Source organism: Hemicordylus capensis, chromosome 3 (assembly GCF_027244095.1).
Source record: "Hemicordylus capensis ecotype Gifberg chromosome 3, rHemCap1.1.pri, whole genome shotgun sequence".
Lineage (NCBI taxonomy): Eukaryota > Metazoa > Chordata > Lepidosauria > Squamata > Cordylidae > Hemicordylus > Hemicordylus capensis.
Genome location: NC_069659.1, coordinates 103,734,997 through 103,756,055, shown reverse-complemented (window position 1 = coordinate 103,756,055; position 21,059 = coordinate 103,734,997). Strand labels below are relative to the sequence as shown.

Below are 21,059 nucleotides of genomic sequence, written 5' to 3'. Positions count from 1 at the left end.
CAATTCCTGCGGTTCACACATGTGTGCAAAACTGGTCTGGGCTCCCTTAGTCTGGTTTTGCACATGCGTGTGAATAGCCTCAATGTCTTATGTTTTGAAAATTTAAAATGTGTATTCTTTAAATGAACATCAACTTTTTCTCATCATTCTTGACTTCATGGTGCTTTTAAATTTCTTAATCTGGACAGGTAGTTTTCGCATGCTGTAGAAAATTAAAGGATTAGAAGCAGACAAGGAGGAAGAAGAGTAGAATTTTATGGCACAAAGACACTAACAGAAGGCTACAATATTCAATATTAGATATTGCTACATGTATATGTAAACTGCTTATTGTTTCAAACAATTTCTGTGTTAAAAGAATCTACATTTAAATACATTAATCAATAATTGGAAGTATTATTAATGTCTGAAGGCTGGCTGTAACAATAAAAAATAGTAAAAATGTACACATTCGAGGGGAAAATGCATTGAGGCTGTTCTTACGACCAGCCAAAACCAGGCTAAGGAAGCCAAGCCCAGGCTTGACTGCTCGTAAGAACCACAAGCAGCCGGGTGGCTGCCTACAGTGCTTCAGTGGAAAACCAGGCTGCACAGCCACCCTCTTAAATGAGGTTAAGGGAGTGCTCACTCCCTCAAGCCCCGTTGCCCTGCTCGTGTGCAGCGCCAGCTGCTTTTAGTGTTTACATGCATCACTGCTGTAAAGTAAAGTAAAGTGTGCCGTCGAGTTGGTGTTGACTCCTGATGATGAGAGAGCCCTATGGTTGTCTTTGGTAGAATACAGGAGGGGTTACCCATAATTCTGGGTATCCATTATGGGAGTTCCAAGGGCCAGGAGAACAGATCCTGTCTCCTGGAGAAACAAGGGATTGTCTGCAGGGAGGTAAGCATTAGCAACCTTCCTCCCCATGCTCCCTCCAGCAAAAATTGATTTTTTAAAAATCCTAATTTCTTTTATTTTTTCTCACCAAGCCATGAAAAAACACAACAGTTTTCACACTAACCGTTTTTAATTTAGTGTAAACTAAATTTATATTCAGAATTTCACATGTCTCCACCACAGTTTCTAAGTATCCTCCTTAAAGCAGTAACTTAACCTTCCTATAGAAGACCACACACCACATCACCCTGCTTATAACTGTCAGTTAGGGCAATAAACCCTTGATTTAGATAAATGTGCCTTATTAAAATGCAGAGTCCGTTCAGCACACTCTGCTCTACATCTGCATGGTATTACACGCTTCATATATTGATAATGAAATATATACTACTGAATATCAAAGCCTTGTTCTGAAGTATTAGTGGATTAAATCAAATCTATTCATTTAGTACCATTGCTGTCCAAAGAACCAAAACAAAACAATAGGGAAAAAAGACTTTTGACTTTCATTGATTTCGGCACCCTTACTAAAAGAAAGTATTTTAGCAATATATGCATATATGCCCATATATAATTTTAATAGTAGCATTCACAAACATAACAGGACATCCTTCTGACTTATTTGCATTTAAACTGCCTCATCTTAGTGGAGAAAAAGAAGCTTCCTTTTTAATCTCTGGAAGCCAGAGAATAAAAAGAAGAAAACATTCTATAAATTAGAGTATCTCGACAAATGGATAAAAAGCATTGTGGCATGTTAAGAGGCTTTACTGACATACTGTGTGAAATGGAGCTTTCAAAGGCAGCCCTATCCTTTGTCAGTTGAAATCCACTTCCTTGTGCATCTGATGAAGCAGACAGTGGCCTCTCGGGGGTCTTTCTACATCATAACTAATTGAGGAATGAGCCCACCCACAGCTCTAGGGGTCAGGCTAGGCAGGTCAGGCAGCAGCCCAGGGGCTGACCTGGCTGGCCACAGAAATCCCAATGTCCATCTGTGTGTGTGGTGGCAGCAGCAACACAATCCTCGTGGCTGAAGAAATTGCTCTGTCACCGCCTTCTCTCCATCCTCAGATATTGCTTCCTCCCGTTCTCCCTATGATCATGCAGAGGTCTCTGGAGAAATCCTATTCACAGATGCAGTGTGTGGGGACAAATGACAACAAATAACTCACTCAACTTTGTCTTTGCATCTCCGGGGTGGCTGCTAAAGGAGGAGTATCCACTGCTTCCGACCACTGCACAGTAAGCTGGCCATTGGGCCCTGGCAAACCTATTGGGCTGCCACAGAAATCGTCAATGCTCTTCCTTCAGCAGCTTTAGATTTCACATATTTCCCCATCCTTGACATACACCAGGATTCCAGGGCATCAGAACAATCTACAATAACACCGTGTTCTAGCTATGTGCACCAACTTGGGCTGTCAGGGAGCCCAATGCAGAGCTTTGTACCAGGGCCCACCACAATTTGGTGCTGGACCTAGCTGTCTACAGAACGGGATGGTGCAGTTTGGCTGGAACTTCCACCACACTCATCATTGGCTGCGCAGACTGGAGTGTCTACCACACCAACTAGTCACTATCAGACAAAGAGAGAGGACAACACATGCTGGAGAAGAGCACTCATGAGCTCTAGTAACCACTTCACAAGCATGCATCTGCACTGCAGGTCATCCTGCCTCCAACATCTTTCCCTACATAGGCCTCATTCTTAATGCTAGTTAATGGGGGAGCAAGGGAGGAAGCAAATGAAACTCACTCCCTAAGCAACTTGTTCCATTGCTGAATGACACCTATAAATGCTGAGGTTCCCTCCCGCCCCCCCAATATTTCATCTAAAATGACTTTACTGTAGCTGAAACTCCTTAACCTTTGTCCAGAAATGTGCACACATCACTGTAAATTGCCGGAATGTTTCTGATGTTTTTATTCCTAAGATAGCTTATGATGTTTCGTGAAGTTCACTCTGCCATTTGACAGGGTGAGAACCGTCTTCCTAGGTGGCAGGGAAGGTTAGGGTGGCAGGGTGGAAAGGATGGAAACAACTCAAAACACATAGTTTTAAAGTGGCTCTTCAATGCTCCATCTTGGGTTATATCTTATTGGTTCTTTAGTTTTTGTAATTCTCAATTATTAGCTTTTAAAATAATTTTAATTCTGGTTGTGGTTTTAGCCTGGACTTTTAACTTATTTACTTAAAATGGTTAATTTATTAGTTTTATTTTACATTGTATCTATTTTATTGTTGTGAGCTGCCCCAAGCAGTAGTGTACTAGAGAGGTGGGGTATAAATGTTTTAAATAAATGAAAATAAATAAATTTGGGGGAATAGCATTAAAGGGCAATAAATGGTCAGTTATATCATTTGCAACTGAATTTTTATCATGCGGGTATAGGATTTCGATACTCTTCCTCAGATACTAAAATGTCTTATGCTGTCTCTGAAAACTAATATGACATTGCTATTTTTTTACACTCTTACTTGGTTGCCTCATGTTCATGAAGTTCTGACTCTTTCAGAATATCTAAAATATAAACACGAAACATCAACTCCATCTTTGATAATCTATCTAAAATGAAGTAAACTTCATTTAGAAGTCAGGGCTCATTGTGTCAAGCCCCTGCCCCCCTTTCTACACAGATGTCTGCTGGCTTTCTTAGCACAGATAGTTCCTCTGGCCGATACCTGTCAATTGGAGGGGTATCTTTGTTTCCAGAGGTAAAGGTAAAGTGTGCCGTCAAGTCGATTTCAACTCCTGGCACCCACAGAGCCCTGCAGTTTTCTTTTGGTAGAATACAGAAGGGGTTTACCATTGCCTCCTCCCGCACAGTATGAGATGATGCCTTTCAGCATCTTCCGATATTGCTGCTGCCCAATATAGTACCAGCGGGGATTTGAACCGGCAACTTTCTGCTTGTTAGTCAAGCATTTCCCCACTGCATGAGGTACTACTGGGTATTAGGGAATGAGCCTGTCCACATGGATAGCCCCAAAGGGATAGCCAGGTCAGGCACAAGCCCAGGGGCCCAAACCCATCATAAAGCAGCTTTGTCTGGCATTCCATCTTGCCCTCCCTGTGGCCAGGGAAGACAAGGGTTGTGTGTGGCGTACACGTACGTCATGTGCATGTGCGTGCCAGCCATGAGCACAGAGACACTGCTGGGGCTGCAAGCAGGAATGCTGCAGCCCAGCACGCCCACTTTTCTGGAGAGCGCTGGTGGAGGGGGGAATTGGTAGGGTGGGGGCCTGTCATTTAAAGCAACGCCCACCCCACACCCTCTGAACCAGTTTGAACACCAGTGGATGGTACCGGTTCAGCACTCCAGGAAGGGAGCACCAAACAGTTCCATGCAAATCCCTATATAAGTGATCTCTATATAAATCTGAATTGTCTAAGGCCTCTGACTATGGCCACAGCTGAGTGCCAGGTGTGGTGGCTTGCACTTCCACTAAACTGGGTCCTGGTAGCACCAGGATGGCTTTCCCATGCAGAATCAGGTACTGAACACATGGAGAGATCCTTCCCATTCAGTGCAGGACTCAGTGCTGAATGCAGAGTTGGTGTGATGTATGTGGTTAACCAAGCCACCTAATGGCGCAGCGGGGAAATGACTTGATTATCAAGCCAGAGGTTGCCAGTTTGAGTCTCCACTGGTATGTTTCCCAGACGATGGGAAACACCTCTATTGGGCAGCAGCAATATAGAAAAATGCTGAAAAGCATAATCTCTTACTGCGTAGGAAGAGGCAATGGTAAACCCCTCCTGTATTCTACCAAAGACAACCACAGGGGTCTGTGGTCACCAGGAGCTGAAACTGACTTGATGACACAATTTACCTTTATGTAGTTAACCACTGTGCTTCTGCTCTTCCTCCCCCCACATTCAGGATTAACCTGAGGATAACACTAGGGGTGTGCGAGCCGGCTCGGCTCAACAGATTTGGGGTTGAACCAGACCAGCCTCAGCCCCTTAACTGAACCTGGCCTGATTCAAACTGAGCTGACTTTGATCTCTACTGGTAGAGCAGGCAGGAGGGGAGTAAATAACTACTTACAAGTGTTAAAGCAGTGGTGGTGGCTGCGGCAGGGGCAGTGGCCAGAGGATGGTCGGTGGCTACAATAGGGGTGGCAGGGACAGTGGTGGCTCCCACCCTCACCAGCCTGCCCCAGAGTAGGCAGGGCCAACACCAGCCTCTGCCTCTGTTTGGGCCTCTGCACATGCATGGAAAGTAGACAGGGTTGGCGGCAGCCTGGTTCGAGCCTCTGTGCCATCTGCAGCACCCAGAGGTCATGCAAATGACCTCTGCATATGCATTGAGGTCACTAAGATGGCCTCCATGTGTGCGCAGAGGCCCAAACATAGGAAGAGGCCGGTGCTGGCCCTGCCTACTCCGGGGGAGGCTGGTGGAAGTGGGAGCCACCACTGTCCCTACCACCCCCATTGTAGCCACTGGCTATCCTCTGCCACAGCTGCCACTGCTGCTGTGACACTTGTAAGTAGTTATTTACTCCCTGCCTGCCTGCTCTACCCTTAGGCAAACTCACCTGCTCCTTTACCAGAAGAGCTCCAAGCTGATTCAAACTGGCTCAGTTCGAAAACGAAACGGGTCTAGTTTGATCAGGCCCAAAACCGAACCAGGCTGGGCTGGCTCAAATCCAGTTTGGATTCAAGCTGAACCAGCAAAACCGGGGCAACAACTGAGAAAGCCCTTCCACGGGCCCTAGTACTATGGACCTCTCTGAGAGCAGGGACCAAAAGAAGGGCAACCTGAGAAGACCTCACAAGACAGGACACAACTGGCCGGGAGAACTGGTCCTGAAGGTAAGCACGTGCTAAGCCCTGAAGGGTTTTAAAGGTGAGAACCAGCACTTTGAATTGGACCCTTAGAAGATTAAACATCTGCTTCCCTCTTAAAAAAGAGTCTCTGTCAGTAAGGCCCACACTGCTCCGGAAAGAGGTGGGGGGAAATGGAGCAGTGCAGGACACAGGGCTAGGCCCAGGCCCATGGGCCCTAGATGGCCCTCGAGGCTCAGCTGTTGTTGGCTGGGAAGGGTGGACAGTGTGCTTTAAAAAAAAGGAAAGAAGAAAATTTGGAAGCAGCTACTGCAAAAATAAAAAGAGTTACAAATCCAATTACAAACAGCAACAGCAACAGCAACAACAGGCCAATGGCTTAGCTACAGGCAGGCCAGAGAGAGCACAACCTACTGGCTGGCTGCCAAAAACTGTGGGGACACCAAAAATCAAACCCAGAAAAAAGGGAGGCAGGGAAAAAATGGGTAAGGGCAACAAATGCGCCAGATGCCTCAGACCAAACAGCCCGGCTGGGGGTTTGACTAGCAGGAGATGAATAGGGCCCCACTCACTCACCGTAGGAAATTTTTTAATTAAAGGACAGCCAGCCAGCTAGCTAGGGGAAAAAAAACCTTTGAAAAAGCAAAAAAGGGGTGGGGAGAGGAAAAAAAAAACAGCACATGGCAAGAGGAGACAAACATCTCTCTGTGCAGAAACCAGACCTTCACACCAGGCTGGCAGAAGCCCTTTCTCCAGTCTCAGTCAACAGAGTGATTTTCCTAGGCCACAGGGCGGCCTTTAAATAGAACTTGAATCATCTTCCTTTTGGAGCACTCCCCTTGTCCCTGCCCCCTGGCCAATGGAGTGGCAGCTCTCCCTGAGTGGCACAACTGGCAAGCCAACTAAAGGGCCAGACACATCTGGCCAATCAGAGCAGCTGCAGCTTGCCCAATCGCAGAAAGTGACACATGACTCACAAAATGGCCACTGCTTGACAAAATGTAGGCTTGAGACTTTGAGCCACATTAGAACTGGTTTTGATTCGAACTGGGCTTGGCTCTGTTCAAACTCAAACCAGCTCTGCCTTTTTGATGACCAATCCAGTCTGAGTTCAAACTTTTGAGGTGACCTGGTTCAAATTTGAACCAGTTTGCACATCCCTACTCACTTCTTTATCAAGGCCCAGAGGTTAGGATGGGCTAGGTTTCTATCACCTTGCTCTGGAAGAAAAACTCTCCACTTATGGTTGCCAAGTGACCAGGGGAAAACAACTGGTTTGGTGTGTTATGCCTTTAACAAGACCTTGATTTGCAGAAATTATCAGGGCATTTTACACACAGGGCTTCTAGCTCGCATCTCCTCCAGAATAGCAATAGCAATAGCACTTACATTTATATACCGCTCTATAACTGGAAGCTCTCTAAGCGGTTTACAATGATTTAGCATATTGCCCCCAACATTCTGGGTACTCATTTTACCGACCTCGGAAGGATGGAAGGCTGAGTCAACCTTGAGCCCCTTGGTCAGGATCGAACTTGTAACCTTCTGGTTACAGGGCGGCAGTTTTACCACTGCGCCACCAGGGTGTTCATTCACATATTGGCCAGATTTACCCTGAAGTCCCTGCAAGCTATCAGGGAGCACGTCATACACAATTCAGGTTATTATTTGCGTATGTAGCCCAAATTATATCCAGTGCCATTCAACAGTGGCAAAATCGAGCAAATCACATCCAAAATGTAAATAGCAAAGTACCCAGCAGGGGGAGCAGTCTCACAAAACTAACAGGGTCTAATCTGAAAAGCGTCCAGGTGAAGCTTTTCACTGCACTGAGATAAAAATAATAGCATGCTAATACATGCAGCTTAAGCTGCAGTTAAAGCACAGCTTCAGGAGCTAGTGACGAACTGGCAGCCTTATTTCCAATCCCTCCTTCTCACCTGCCCTTTGATTACTGATGGTGTCCATTGCCATTTCATTACAGGGCAGGAATGTGACACTTTCTATGCTTGGGGAGTGAAGAAGAGGAAAGGACTCACACAACCTCTTACCTCTCTCCTCTGCATGCCAAATTTGACAAGCCTTTAGCTATTTCCTATAAAAAGATGAGTTATTTTGATAATGAACAGCGATTGCCCTGTGGGAATTTGTCTAGTTTGAATCTGTATGCTTCAGGAGCAGCATTCCCTGTGTGTTTAACACTTTCCCATCACATTTCCCTTCTGGTTGGTAGAAAAGAAAAGAAAAGCTAGAGTCAGGTTTTAATGAGTCAATTACAATGTCTGAAAGGGAATGGCATTCTGAGATGCAAGGATTAAACATTGCCTTGATGCAATTTGGAGAAGAAGCTTCTGATACAGGATAATTAATTTTCACTGTTATGCTCTTACAATTCAAGACAAAACAGTTTCCCCCCTGTTTGTTCTTCCAATAATATTCTTGAAATGGCTTGATTGAGTGAGAGAACTCTAATGGATTAGATAGGCCTTTGTGGTGGCTAAAAAGTTACCCATGTCAGCCTTCAGATTTGTGGTACATCCCAAATGAAATGGGGGGAATCAGATAAGACAGGAAAGCTGCATTTTGTTTAAACAAAAGGAGCAGGAGCTCAACATAGCTTTCTGATATGTTGTGCTGGTGTTAGAAGAGTAGCTTACTCCAGTGACTCTTAGGGTGCAGTATAAACTACAAAATCCTCTGTATGGTGTAGGACTGTACATCATGTCAGGTCCAAAAGATACATCGGATTCAATATGCCCTCTGTGGGAAGTTCTCAGATGGAGTTACAGGCAAACCTTGTTAATCGCTGAACCGCTATCTATGTTTTTGCATATTCACGGGTATCTAATTGACATGCAATTTCATTATCCACAGATACTAAAGGATTAAAATCCATGAATCCGTGGTTCCTACAGAGCTGGAAGTGACCATGGAGTTAACTTCCAGCCACCATTTTGTCTGCAGGAGCCATTTTGTGGCTAATTTTTTTTTTAAGCATTTCCCCCATTTTTTGTGGTGGGGGGTATTTCACAGTTGGGGGGGGCATTGCTGGGCATAAGGAGGCCACAAGGAGACCCCACAGAGCATGGTACAGTAGTGCCTCAGATTTTTTCACTAGTTTGCATCTGGCTTTTTGCCCCTTTTTAAAAAAATCCAGGAACCTGACCCTCTGCTTTCCATAGCACAATGCCTCATTATTCGTGGTTTCATTACTCACAGTAGTAGGTGAGGAACGGAACCCTCTTGAGTAAGCAAGTATACCTGTACCCTGCAACAGCAAGGCGTCTCTGACAGGCAGAACAGCCAGGAGGCTTCCTGCTGTCATTGCAGAACTCTGCTCTCTCTGCCTTCTCCTCTTCTTTTGACTGGGTGAGAACAGGGGACTATCTATTGCTTGATCTTTACTCTGGAGGGAGCACACATACCACACACAGAAAACTGCCTTCTATTGCTTGACCATAAAAGGGATTACGCCCCACCCCCCAAAAAACTTTCCTTCTAAGTCTTTGCCTGGTGCAAGTGCTTTTGCAATTGGTTGTTGTTGTTTTCTGAGACTGCAGCTTCAGAAAAAAGACCCATTGTAGAAGCACCCACCATGGCTGCAAGAAAAAAACTATGCCCCAGAAGCACCCACACCATTCACAAGACCTAGGATTTAAAAATAAAAATGTCCCTTCTAAACTGAAGCCATGGAAATCAGGGTGTGTGTGTGTGTGTACATGTATATGCACTGCCACCCAGTCCACAATAACGAAGGAGGAGAGTGCAGTGAGCAGGGAGCGTTCAACAGTCATGCTGCAACTCCAACACAGTTCCTCAATGGCCACAGGTAGCCTACCATCTGGCAGAACTCCTGACAACTCTGACAGGGGGCTTGTCAGTCCAATATGTCTGTTGGGCATGACATGTTGCATAGCCCCTGTCAGTAACCTGACAGCAGCATTCTGCACCAGTAGAACACTCTTTAAAGGCAGCTCCACACAGAGCACATTGGAGTAGTCTAACCAGGATATGTTCACTGCACATGTGGCCATGACCAAATCTACCTTCACTAAGTGAAGGTGTGCAAAGGATCCCTGGCTATAGGTCCCAGCTTGCTTTTGAGGGGCAGTTCTAGATCTAGGGGTTCCATATTGTCGGCTCTGTCTGAAGTTATTCCTGGAAACATTTCCCCCAATATTTTTTCAATCTCAGGCCATTAAAATCTTTAGGATTCCTGGAGACTCTATGCCAGTCTTGGAGGATTGGCAACACTAATCCAGGAAAACTCAGAAGGCATGAATGTGATTTTTTAGAGGGAGTGCAGCCCTGTTCAGACTAAATCATTCATTCCTGCTGACCAACAGCACCTCTGTCTTGTCAGGAATAAATCTCAGCTTGTTAGCCCATCATAAATGGTTAGCCAAAACACTGGTTCAACACCTCCATTCATAACTTTTGGTGCGTTCTAAATACAATTTTGATGATGTTAAAGGCCCTGTATTTGTTGACAGTTGCTTTGCCAAATGAATGATCATTCAGCTAAAAGAAATAGGAAAAAATATAAATAGAAAATAATTTATGTCCTGTACTTAATGGGAAAGATCATAAATCTCTATCTATTCATTTGAAATGACTGCTTGAATGACGATGCAGAAAAACATAATTTTTGAATTAATCCTGACATTTCTCAGGAGGAGGTCCAGTATTTCAGGATAATGTATAACACAGAACTGAAAAATCCTATAAGTCTGGGAGAAATGAATACTTCACTCCGGGGTATAAATGACTGCATTCTACAAATTATCTGGATATGTTAATGATATGTGAAGTTGTTAATACTGCCATTTTTATCCACATAGCAATATGCAATAAATCAAGTGAAAGAGATCTTGGGGATGTTTATATATAGTAAATAAATGTCGACACCCTCTCTGTAATGTGGCTTTTGTTACACATTCCATAAAGCATGAAATCATTATGCATGGTGCAGGATGACACCATGTGGCTACTGTTTGTTCAGAGTTTTATTTTGAAAAAGACGCAGCTGCTCCCTTGATCTCTGTGGGGATTTTATGTCATTCCTTATGTGACATCAATTTAGAAGACACAAAAAGACAGGATTAAGTAGAGATGAGCGAACTTGCTCCTGCCTGAGTCAGATTGCTTTGGGAATGGGCAGAGCTATTTGAAAACAAAAGCAGAAAATAACTTCACTTATTTCAAAAGGAAATCTTAATGCATACCCCCAAGCCCTTTCCCTGCACCCAATACCCCAAATGACCTCCCTTTCCATTAAGCAATACTTTACTTACCTGTCCAAGAACGTTATCCAAAAGCCATCAGGGACCTTCTTCCTATGATATGTGCACTATGCTGGGGCGGGGGGAGGGAGATATGAAATCTCCTTCTCTCTTCTGGAGTGTTGCTCAGATTAACTTGAAAGTTACCTGAGATCTTTGGGCGGGCAGGGGGAGCGGAAATCTCAGATCATTTTTCTGATCTGAACATTTAGCTGTATTCTCTTATTCAGTGTAATGGAATCAAATGTTCTCATTATATTGAACAGATAAGAATCCAGACATTGCAGGGGCAAAATCAAGGGTGGAGGGAAATCCAGCCCTCCATGGAACACCATGGGGTCCCTCCCCCACTATTTACGTCTGTAGTATATGAACTCCATCAAGGTGTGTTTCTGATCCTGGCTTGGGGAAACCTGGTTAGACCTGCCACTTCAAGGACAAAACGCAGGGCAAGTATCTTTTGCTTAAAGAGAAGGAAGGAATTTGGGGTAGGATAAAGCCAAGAATTTGTTTCCAACTTGGATTTTAAATCTGGCTCTTGTTTTGAGGTGAGATGTTTGAGCACATAAGCTCATTTCCAGATATGACAAACTTTGGGGTGGCATTTATAGGGTAGAGGATAGTTAAATAGAGAGCTGGGTCTCATGATCAGTGAGACCCGGCTTGCGAGAGTAAGTGGGGAGAGCGGGCCAAGCCTGCTCTCCCTGCACATGAGCAGGGCGGGAGCCCTGGGCCGCCGGATCAGCCGCCCACACAATTGCTGGCTCTGTTTTAGGGGTTACCCGCTCAAGAACCACTGGGCTCGCAGCCGAGATCTTTATACATGGTTTATATACGATTCTATGTATATGTTTTGTTTCCTTGATCCATGTATTCTCTACTCCTTTATCTTATATTTACATTTTGTAGCCAGAATGACTGGCGAATTTTAATAATTTGAAATTCAAGAACAAACAAAAGTGAGAAGAAATATCCACTTAACCATCAATTTGTTGTTCTTGTTCTTCAGATGGCTAGAGACCTGAATATTTGGACACGTAACGACAGCAAACTTTGGTCAATACATAGCTATTTATTTACTACATTCACATTTCAGAAGCCTGGTTGGTTGAATCCAAGATTCTTAGTCTGAAAAATTACTCTCCACCACCACTCTTTACAGGTCTAATGTAGATTTTAAAAATCACATTCATACAGTGATTTCCAAGACCCTTGCCTCAAAACTGCAATATACAAGTAGGGATGTGCACGGAACTGGCTGACCCAGTTCGGTACAAGGCCGGACCAGCCTCGAACCCAACTGGGCCAGTTCGGCCTAGCACCCCCTCCCCCCGGTTCAGTTCAGTCTGGGGGGGTTGCAATCCTTAATATTAAAAAAATATATAAAAATTAACCTGTTACTCCCCTTGGGGGTGTTTCTGGAGGTGAGGGGGCATCCATGGAGGTTCTAGCTCCCCCTGACAGCCTTCTAAATCACCCCCTCACCCGGTTCAGGTGCTCTTCGGCCGGTTTTTGGCCTTCACCCAGTGGCAGCCCCCAACATGGCTTCTGGGTGAAGGCCAAAAACCAAAAAGAGTGCCCGAACCAGGCGAGGGGGTGATTTAGAAGGCCGTTGGGGGAAGGGGGGACCACTGTGGAAACCCCCCCCCGCCTCCAGGAACTCCCCCAAGGGGAGTAACAGGTAAAAATAATATATATATTTTAAAAATTAAGGATTGTGAACCCCCGAACTTGGGGGGTGGTTTGGTTCGACCCTGAACTGTCAAACCTCCGAATTGGTTCACACATCCCTATATACAAGTAGGAGTGCAGAGGGGATTTTGAAAAAGTCAGGTACCTTTCCAATATGAAGCCCTGATGTGGTCGTAATCTCCATGAGGGTCTTCCCACCCACTTATTGGATTGCAAGGCTTGATTATAAAGCAAGCAATTTCCTAGAAGCACTGGCAACCACAGGTTTAATATTCAAATAGATTTCATTGATTACAATGAAGATACATGACATTTAATAGAATATGCAGCCATTCCATTCCCATATTCACAGAACATCTAGTAAACAGCAAACTCTCAGAGAAGGAAGGAAGAATGGAGTGTTTCCTGTAATTACCTGATCTGACGAGAAGGATTTCCAGGGCAAAACAGTTTAGAGCATGGAATTCAGAAGACTGTGTGCTTTCTGAAAAAAGATGGTCATTTTTAAAGATAAAAAGGGTGGTCTTCCTGGCTATATTTGTTAATGGGTGTTCATTTACACCTCCAGTAGGAAGACATCTCTGTTACCTGTTGTCATGTATATTGCTAGATCAATCAAAATAAAGAGGCTTTTCAGATGGAATTTGTTAGCAAATTAGTGTGGATGTAACTTTCTTTTGAAAATACAAGCTGTACTCATGAGATGATCTAAAACAATTTGTTGTAATGCTGGGGAAATATTTATACATAGAAAACATGTAGAATTAAGTACATAGAATCTAAATGGTACATCATAGGCTTAAAAATAAATACAGTTATATGTATTTATTTTTAACCTATAATTGTACTCAGATCAGAAGCACTTTGTGTCACCGTTTTGCTAATCTGTAATTTAACCACTAGATGGTGCTCATAACATGCATTTAGAGATGCATTACCAGAGAACCTACCCCTTTCCCCCTTTACAACATTCCATAAAGCTAACTGCTGTAAAGAGGGGGGAAATCAGAATAAAGACAACCTCTACATTTATATGTGACCTTCTTTAAAAAACAAGGAAATCCTAACAAATCTGTTCAAAACAGATCTGACTTAAAATGATATCACATCTTGGTAATAGAGGCTTACCTTTCTTTGTTCGGTACAAACTATTTGCCGAAAAAAATGAGAGGAATAATGAAAAATCATCAGAAGGTAGTGGATTGGATTTAGAGACATGGAACATGCACCTAATGTGTAAAAAACATTCTGTATTTACCCAAATTCAAGAGGAGGTTCTTTTCTCAGTTATTTCCTGTGAAATATAGGGGAGTCATCTTGAATTCAAATCCTCTTTCTTTGGGGTAAATATAGGTATAACCTGAATTTAACCTCTATATTTTATTCATTGATTTATTTAACATATTTCTATACTGACCAAAACTCTGGGCAGTTTTAAGGCAAAATCCTAAATTCAGAGTTGCCTTCTATTAGGGTAAATACGGGCATGTTTTAAATAGATTTTCTTTAGCATAGATTTATATCATGCAGCCCACTTCTTTCAACATTAGTATTTCAAAACAGTATTTATGTCCTAATTGACACCCTAAGGTGATTTCAGTATAGATTTCAAGACTGCAAAATGTTTTGCAGAGAATGTTTTGCAGAGAAGAAAGCAGTATTTATGTCCTAATTGACACCCTAAAGTGATTTCAGTATAGATTTCAAGACTGCAGAATGTTTTGCAGAGAAGGTATCTTAAACTGAATCTGTTTAAGATAAAGGATGGGATGCCTCGACACAAGAGGGAGCTATGAAGCCATAAAAGAGGTGATATTTTTAAACCTGACAGGAGAAGGACTGCAAAAGAGTCTTTAAATCAGGCCTGTGGTGATCCACTAAAATGCAACCCACAAGCCACACAGGATGGTGCCTGTTGGTGCTCCCTTTAATTTAATACTGATTGGCAGCAAAAACTGCTGGTTTACTGAGGCCCTAATGGGCCATCATACATGGCTGGTGGTGTCTTGTTCTGGCTCAAATGTTCTGTAGGCCTAGAATTTATTAGCGGTTCTGTGAAATAGCCTAGGAAGGCTAATTATTCCTGCCCATTTTAAAATTTTATACTTTTCTCTATTCAATGATATCTTGAGGTTACGGGAAATGTTTTTGCGTTTATAATACAGTTGCTCTCGCCCTTGTTCTGTTCTGCGCTGTTGTTGTTTTCACTTCTGTGATTACCTCTACTGGTGTGTCCCTGAACTTGTGTATGTATGAGAGGCTAAACACATCATTTGCTGAGATAACAGCAGCTCGGTATAACTCGTCAAGCAGTCCCTTCATAAGAGATGAATATTTGGATGAAGACTAACTGGGTAACTGCCCTGCAATATGCTGAAACTTCATAAAAAGGTGCCATAACACCAGAATAGCAAGAAGGGAGAAGTAGTGTTAATTCCTTGGATATTCTATTGTAAGTTATTATGGAGATGTTGAACAATATAATGTTACATGCAACTGTACATGGAAGCAACCATGTTATGTCCCATGCACACATTAAGGTTGTTTTCATGACCAGCTCTACCCAGGTAGGACTATTGGTCCCAATCCCAGTGCTCCTCGACCGGGTAGCACAGGTTTTGTACCCACATTAAAAGTGAGGGGAGAAGGGTGTGCCCACCTACCCAATTTTCCAGTCATGTGGACTAGTGGGCTGCCAGCAGCCATTTTGTCCATAGAGAATGGGGGAAGGAGTGCCCTGGTCTCTGAGCTTTCTGGAGGCTGGGAGTCCTTCCCTTGGAGCTCAGAATGGACCTGATCCAAATCAAGCCCAAGTTAGCTCATTTTAGGAGAGCCCGTTTTGAATCTAGCCCAGGGAAGCTGGCCCATTAGCTCTCTCTGCACTTGTAAAATTTGCATGTTAAGTGGTGGAATAAAAAACAAGCTGAACAAGGACGCTGCTCTGTACTTCAGGCCATTATTTGCTTTATCAGGCTGGTAAAACGGTTCCCACAGGTAACTTGCTTCTGCCTTGTCCTTCTAATGCAGATGAAATCCTGACAGTTAACAATTTATTCCTTCTTGATGTATTAGCATTAAGGTTGCAACCCTATCTTTATTTGTATGTCTCTTTAGTTTCTTTACTTATACAAGTTAGTGGGGCTTAACTGTGCAAAACAGATGGCAGATCATACCCTAGCTGCCTTTTTTTTAGGGCTTGTTAATAGAACATTAAATTTGGAGGACGCTGCTGCTTCTTCTTCTTCTTCTTCTTCTTCTTCTTCTTCTTCTTCTTCTTCTTCTTCTTGAAAGAAAGGTCTAATTTACTGTCAGTAGCCATCCATTTGATGACAGTTAATTTTAGAGTTGTTTCAACAAAAGGAGTTACTTCTTCACACAACACAACTTCACAAACCCAGTCGTGCTGTGTAAAGAAGCAACTGTTTTTGTCAATTCTTGAAAACACTGTAAAATTAACAAATTAGTCATCACAAGATGTGATTATGACCGTTGTCTTTGATGGCATTAAAAAAAGGCAAATCCACAGAGGATAAGTCTATCAATAACCAACAGCTAACTAAATGGACAGGGACAATGTACGTGAACATAAGAACATAAGAACAGCCCTGCTGGATCAGGCCCAAGGCCCATCTAGTCCAGCATCCTGTTTCGCACAGTGGCCCACCAGATGCCATTGGGAGCCTACAGTCAGGAGTTGAGGGCATGCCCTCTCACCTGCCATTACTCCCCTGCAACTGGTACTCAGAGGCACCCTGCCCTTGAGGCAGGAGGTGGCCTACAGCCCTCCGACTAGTAGCCATTGATAGACCTCTGCTCCATGAAGTCATCCAAACCCCTCTTAAAGCCATCCAGGTTGTTGGCTGTCACCACATCCTGTGGCAGAGAGTTCCACAAGTGGATCACACGTTGTGTGAAAAAGTACTTCCATTTGTTGGTCCTAGACCTTCTAGCAATTAATTTCATGGAGTGACCCCTGGTTCTAGTGTTGTGTGAGAGAGAAAGGAATCTCTCTCTCTCCACTTTCTCCACACCATGCATGATTTTATAGACCTCTATCATGTCTCCCTGCAGTCGTCTTTTTTCTAAACTAAAAAGCCCCAGGTGTTGTAGTCTTGCCTCATAGGAAAGGTGCTCTAGTCCCCTGATCATCTTGGTTGCCCTTTTCTGTCCCTTCTCCAGTTCAACAATGTCCTTTTTAAGATGTGACCAGAACTGTACGCAGTACTCCAAGTGTGGTCGCACCATAGTTTTGTATAAGGGCATTATAATGTTAGCCGTTTTATTTTCAATCCCCTTCCTAATGATCCCTAGCATGGAATTTGCCTTTTTCACAGCTGCCGCACATTGAGTCGACACTTTCAACGAGCTGTCCACCACAACCCCAAGATCCCTCTCCTGGTCCGTCACCGACAGCTCGGATCCCATCAGCATATACTTGAAGTTGGGGTTTTTCGTCCCAATGTGCATCACTTTACACTTGCTAACATTGAACTGCATTTGCCATTTTGTCGCCCACTCCCCCAGGTTGGAGAGATCCTTTTGGAGCTGCTCACAATCCATTTGAGATTTCACTACCCAGAAGAGTTTGGTATCATCTGCAAATTTGGCCACGTCGCTGCTTACCCCTGCTTCTAGATCATTTATGAATACATTAAAAAGCACCGGTCCCAGTACAAATCCCTGGGGGACCCCACTTCTTACTTCCTTCCATTGTGAAAACTCTCCATTTATACCTACCCTCTGTTTCCTGTCTTTCAACCAGTTAGCAATCCACACATGTACTTGTCCCTTTATCCCATGACAGCTAAGTTTCCTCAGGAGCCTTTGATGAGGAACTTTGTCAAAAGCTTTTTGGAAGTCCAGGTAGACTATGTCAACTGGATCACCTTGATCCACACACTTGTTGACACTCTCAAAGAAGTCCAAAAGGTTGGTGAGGCAAGATTTACCTTAGCAGAAGCCATGCTGGCTCATTCCGAGCAGGGCCTGTTCTTCTAGGTGCTTTACAATTTTATCCTTGAGGATGCTTTCCATCAATTTGCCTGGAACGGATGTTAGGCTAACTGGCCTGTAATTTCCCGGATCTCCCCTGGATCCCTTTTTGAAAATCGGTGTTACATTTGCCACTCTCCAGTCCTCTGGTACAGAGCCCGATTTCAGGGATAAGTTAAATATTTTAGCAAGAAGGTCGGCAATTTCACATTTGAGTTCTTTGAGGACTCTTGGATGGATGCCATCCGGCCCTGGTGATTTGTTAGCTTTCAGTTTTTCCAGACAGTTTAGAACATCATCCCTTGTCACTTTTATCTGACTCAGCTCTCTAGCCTCCATCCCTAAAAAGCCTGGTTCAGGAACAGGTATATGTTCAGTATCCTCTGCCGTGAAGACAGATGCAAAGAACTCATTCAGTTTCTCTGCAACCTCCATATCCTCCTTAATAATCCCTTTCACTCCCTCATTGTCTAATGGCCCAACCGCCTCCCTGGCAGGTTTCCTGCTTCTGATGTACTTAAAGAAGTTTTTGTTATTCCCCTTGATACTTTTGGCTAAATGTTCCTCAAACTCTCTTTTTGCCTCCCTTATTGTCACCTTGCATTTCTTTTGCCAGAGTTTGTGTTCCTTTTTGTTCTCTTCGTTTGGACAGGCCTTCCAATTTTGGAAGGAAGTCTTCTTCCCTTTTATGGCTTTCTTGACGGTACCCGTTAGCCATGCTGGCATCCTCCTGGACTTAGTGGTACCTTTCTTCCTTTTGGGTATACAATCTAACTGGGCTTCTAGTATTGTGTTTTTGAGTAAACTCCAGGCACTCTGGAGCGAAGTGACTCTCCTGATTTTCCCCCTCAGCTTTTTTTTCACCATACTCCTCATTTTGGAGAAGTTTCCTCTTCTGAAATTCAAAATGTCCGTGTTAGACATCCTTGGTGATTCTCTCCCCGCATGTATGCTGAATTTGATGGCACTGTGGTCACTGTTCCCTAAAGGGTCGATGACACTGACAAGGGTCGATGACACTGAACTGTACGTGGGCTGTACAGTTCTCCCTCTCTCCCTCCTTCCCTCTCCCTGTGTATGGCATGTGCACTAAAGATAAGCAACAGGGGATAGATAGAACATTCATACCTCTGAATGCTCACAAACTAGGGATCTGGTTGGCTGGCTGCAAGAGGGAAAGGAATGCTGATTTGATGGGCCTTGTCTGACCCAGTTTTTCTCCAGAACTTTACATCTCTATTCAGCACTGTATACATATGTGTCCTTAAACACTGTACATCCCTCCAAATATACATGATTTTTTTGCATGTTTCGTTTGTATCTTGATTTGGCCAGTGGTAGTGCAAAGCATGCTATTGTAGTGCAGTCCGATTCTCATTTTTTGGATCCTAGCTCAGATGTACTTGCATGTCCAGCTGGTTTAATGCATTGGACAAGTTGATAAATTCAGTGGACCTGATACATGGTTCCTTGCAGCACTTGTCTCTTCTGGCCAGTAGCGATCCATTTGATGACAGTTATATGCCAAACTGAAGAGCACCTAGAGCGTTCATTCTAGCTTCCCAACTTAACTGTGTCTGAAGCAAACAATTTCATCTGTAGCTGAGTAATCTACAAAAGAAACCATATTTTGTCCAACGGAAAGAAACCTAAGCACCAGCCAGTAGACAAGCGAAATTAACCTGGATAAACCAGACTGTTTACCATTGATTGATATTCTACAAATGCTGCAATGGAGTAAATGGAACATTTCTGAACCCTGCAGAGCAATAAGAAAACAATCTTTATGGTGCAATTGATCTCATACATACAACAATGCTCTCAGCAGAAATGCTGAAATCTCCTTTACAATTCCTCATTTTATAGAAAGCAATCTGTGGGGATGAATGTGGAGGCGGGGAGGAGCCATAAGAGGTGGCAACAAAGGTTGTTATTAAAAAGCACCAACAATCCTTCTGCTTGAGCTTTTCTTTAAAATGGAAAACTGAGAGGGTTTGCAAACCTACCTCAAACTAGACAAATATGTTTTAAAATTATTTCTGCTGGAAGTATCAGTTTGGTTGTTCCAAGATGGATTCAGTTATGTTGCTTCCAAAGTGAGGAAAACTACAGTGTTACACATACTACCCCCTCTCCCCAAGAGGTTATTTTTTTTTGCCCCTGGGGGGCTGCTTCAAGAAGGGGAGAGTGACTGGCAGGGAGTAGCAGTGCTGGGACTGGCTGTTCCTCTCCAACAGAGGCTGCTCTGTTTGAGCGCGATGTGTTCACATTTCTATTATCTCTCATTTCAAACAAGTTGTCCCATCCATCCTTCTCTTTTTATGTTTGCCCTGACCCCAGTTTTATACATGAAATAAAGCTATACAAAGGCTATAAAACATGTACAATGAATAAAACATCCCCTAAGTCTTTTTTCTTGTTAGGGTTATGAGGACTTAATCTCATGCATTTATACATAACACTTCCGAACTGCTTTAAAAGCTGGTCGTGACTGCACTACTTAGTGAAAAGACAGTAATAAGATGCAGACTGCTGAATCTTACCCAGCTGTTTGCATAAACCGGAATCTAGTGTCGGGAAAGAGAAAGGTGGAACTTCTTACTGCCAAGATAGCTATTTCCTACTTATAGAAGATGAAACATGGAGACAAGTATACAGCTAAAGTCTTCAGGGGGGACAAATAACCTTGGTCATTTTATTCAAAGGACTTCATCTTGGAGAACACAGGTGAAGATGAAGCACACATTAATTATATCATGCAAATACAGATGTCCATAATATCATGAATTAACTTGCCAAGGTATACAGCCTCCCCACCCCCCCACCCCCAAAGGTCATAACATGTGCAACATACTAGCCGCCATCTGTGCAGATGCTTCTGGATTCCTATCAAAGAACTGTTTTTCATGCTCTGATGTCAACTGCAGATAATCTAAGTGAGAGCACCAATAGCTCAACTAGATATTGGCTGATATCCTGACTATATTATTCATCAGATGTCCCACTGAAATTAATAGGGCAAGTTAGTCATGACTAACAAGCTATGACTAATGTATTAATTTCATGGGGACTTGCATTGAGTAATTTAGTCAGGATCTCTAAATTACTTCTATCAGCAAAAATTGTTTAGAAATATATTATTGCAACCGGATCACCATAAGAACATAAGAACAGCCCTGCTGGATGAGGCCCAAGGCCCATCTAGTCCAGCATCCTGTTTCACACAGTGGACCACCAGATGCTGCTGAAAGCCTACAGGCAGGAGTTGAGGGCATGCCCTCTCTCCTGCTATTACTCCCCTGCAACTGGTACACAGAGTCATCCTGCCTTTGAGGATGGAGGTAGTCTATAACCCTCTGACTAGTAGCATTTATCCAAATGCCTCTTGACACTCTCAAATAACTCCAAAAGATTAGTGAG

General features: G+C 43.4%; 1 long non-coding RNA gene across 1 annotated transcript; it reads right to left on the bottom strand.

The window, feature by feature from the left end:
- Positions 1–240: 240 nt before the first annotated feature.
- Positions 241–6,523, bottom strand: LOC128352320 (uncharacterized). The gene is made up of 2 exons (XR_008320320.1): positions 6,396–6,523; positions 241–2,004 (listed from the first exon to the last, which is right to left on the bottom strand). It is a non-coding gene; the product is annotated as an uncharacterized LOC128352320 (long non-coding RNA).
- Between the last annotated feature and the right edge of the window lie 14,536 nt (positions 6,524–21,059).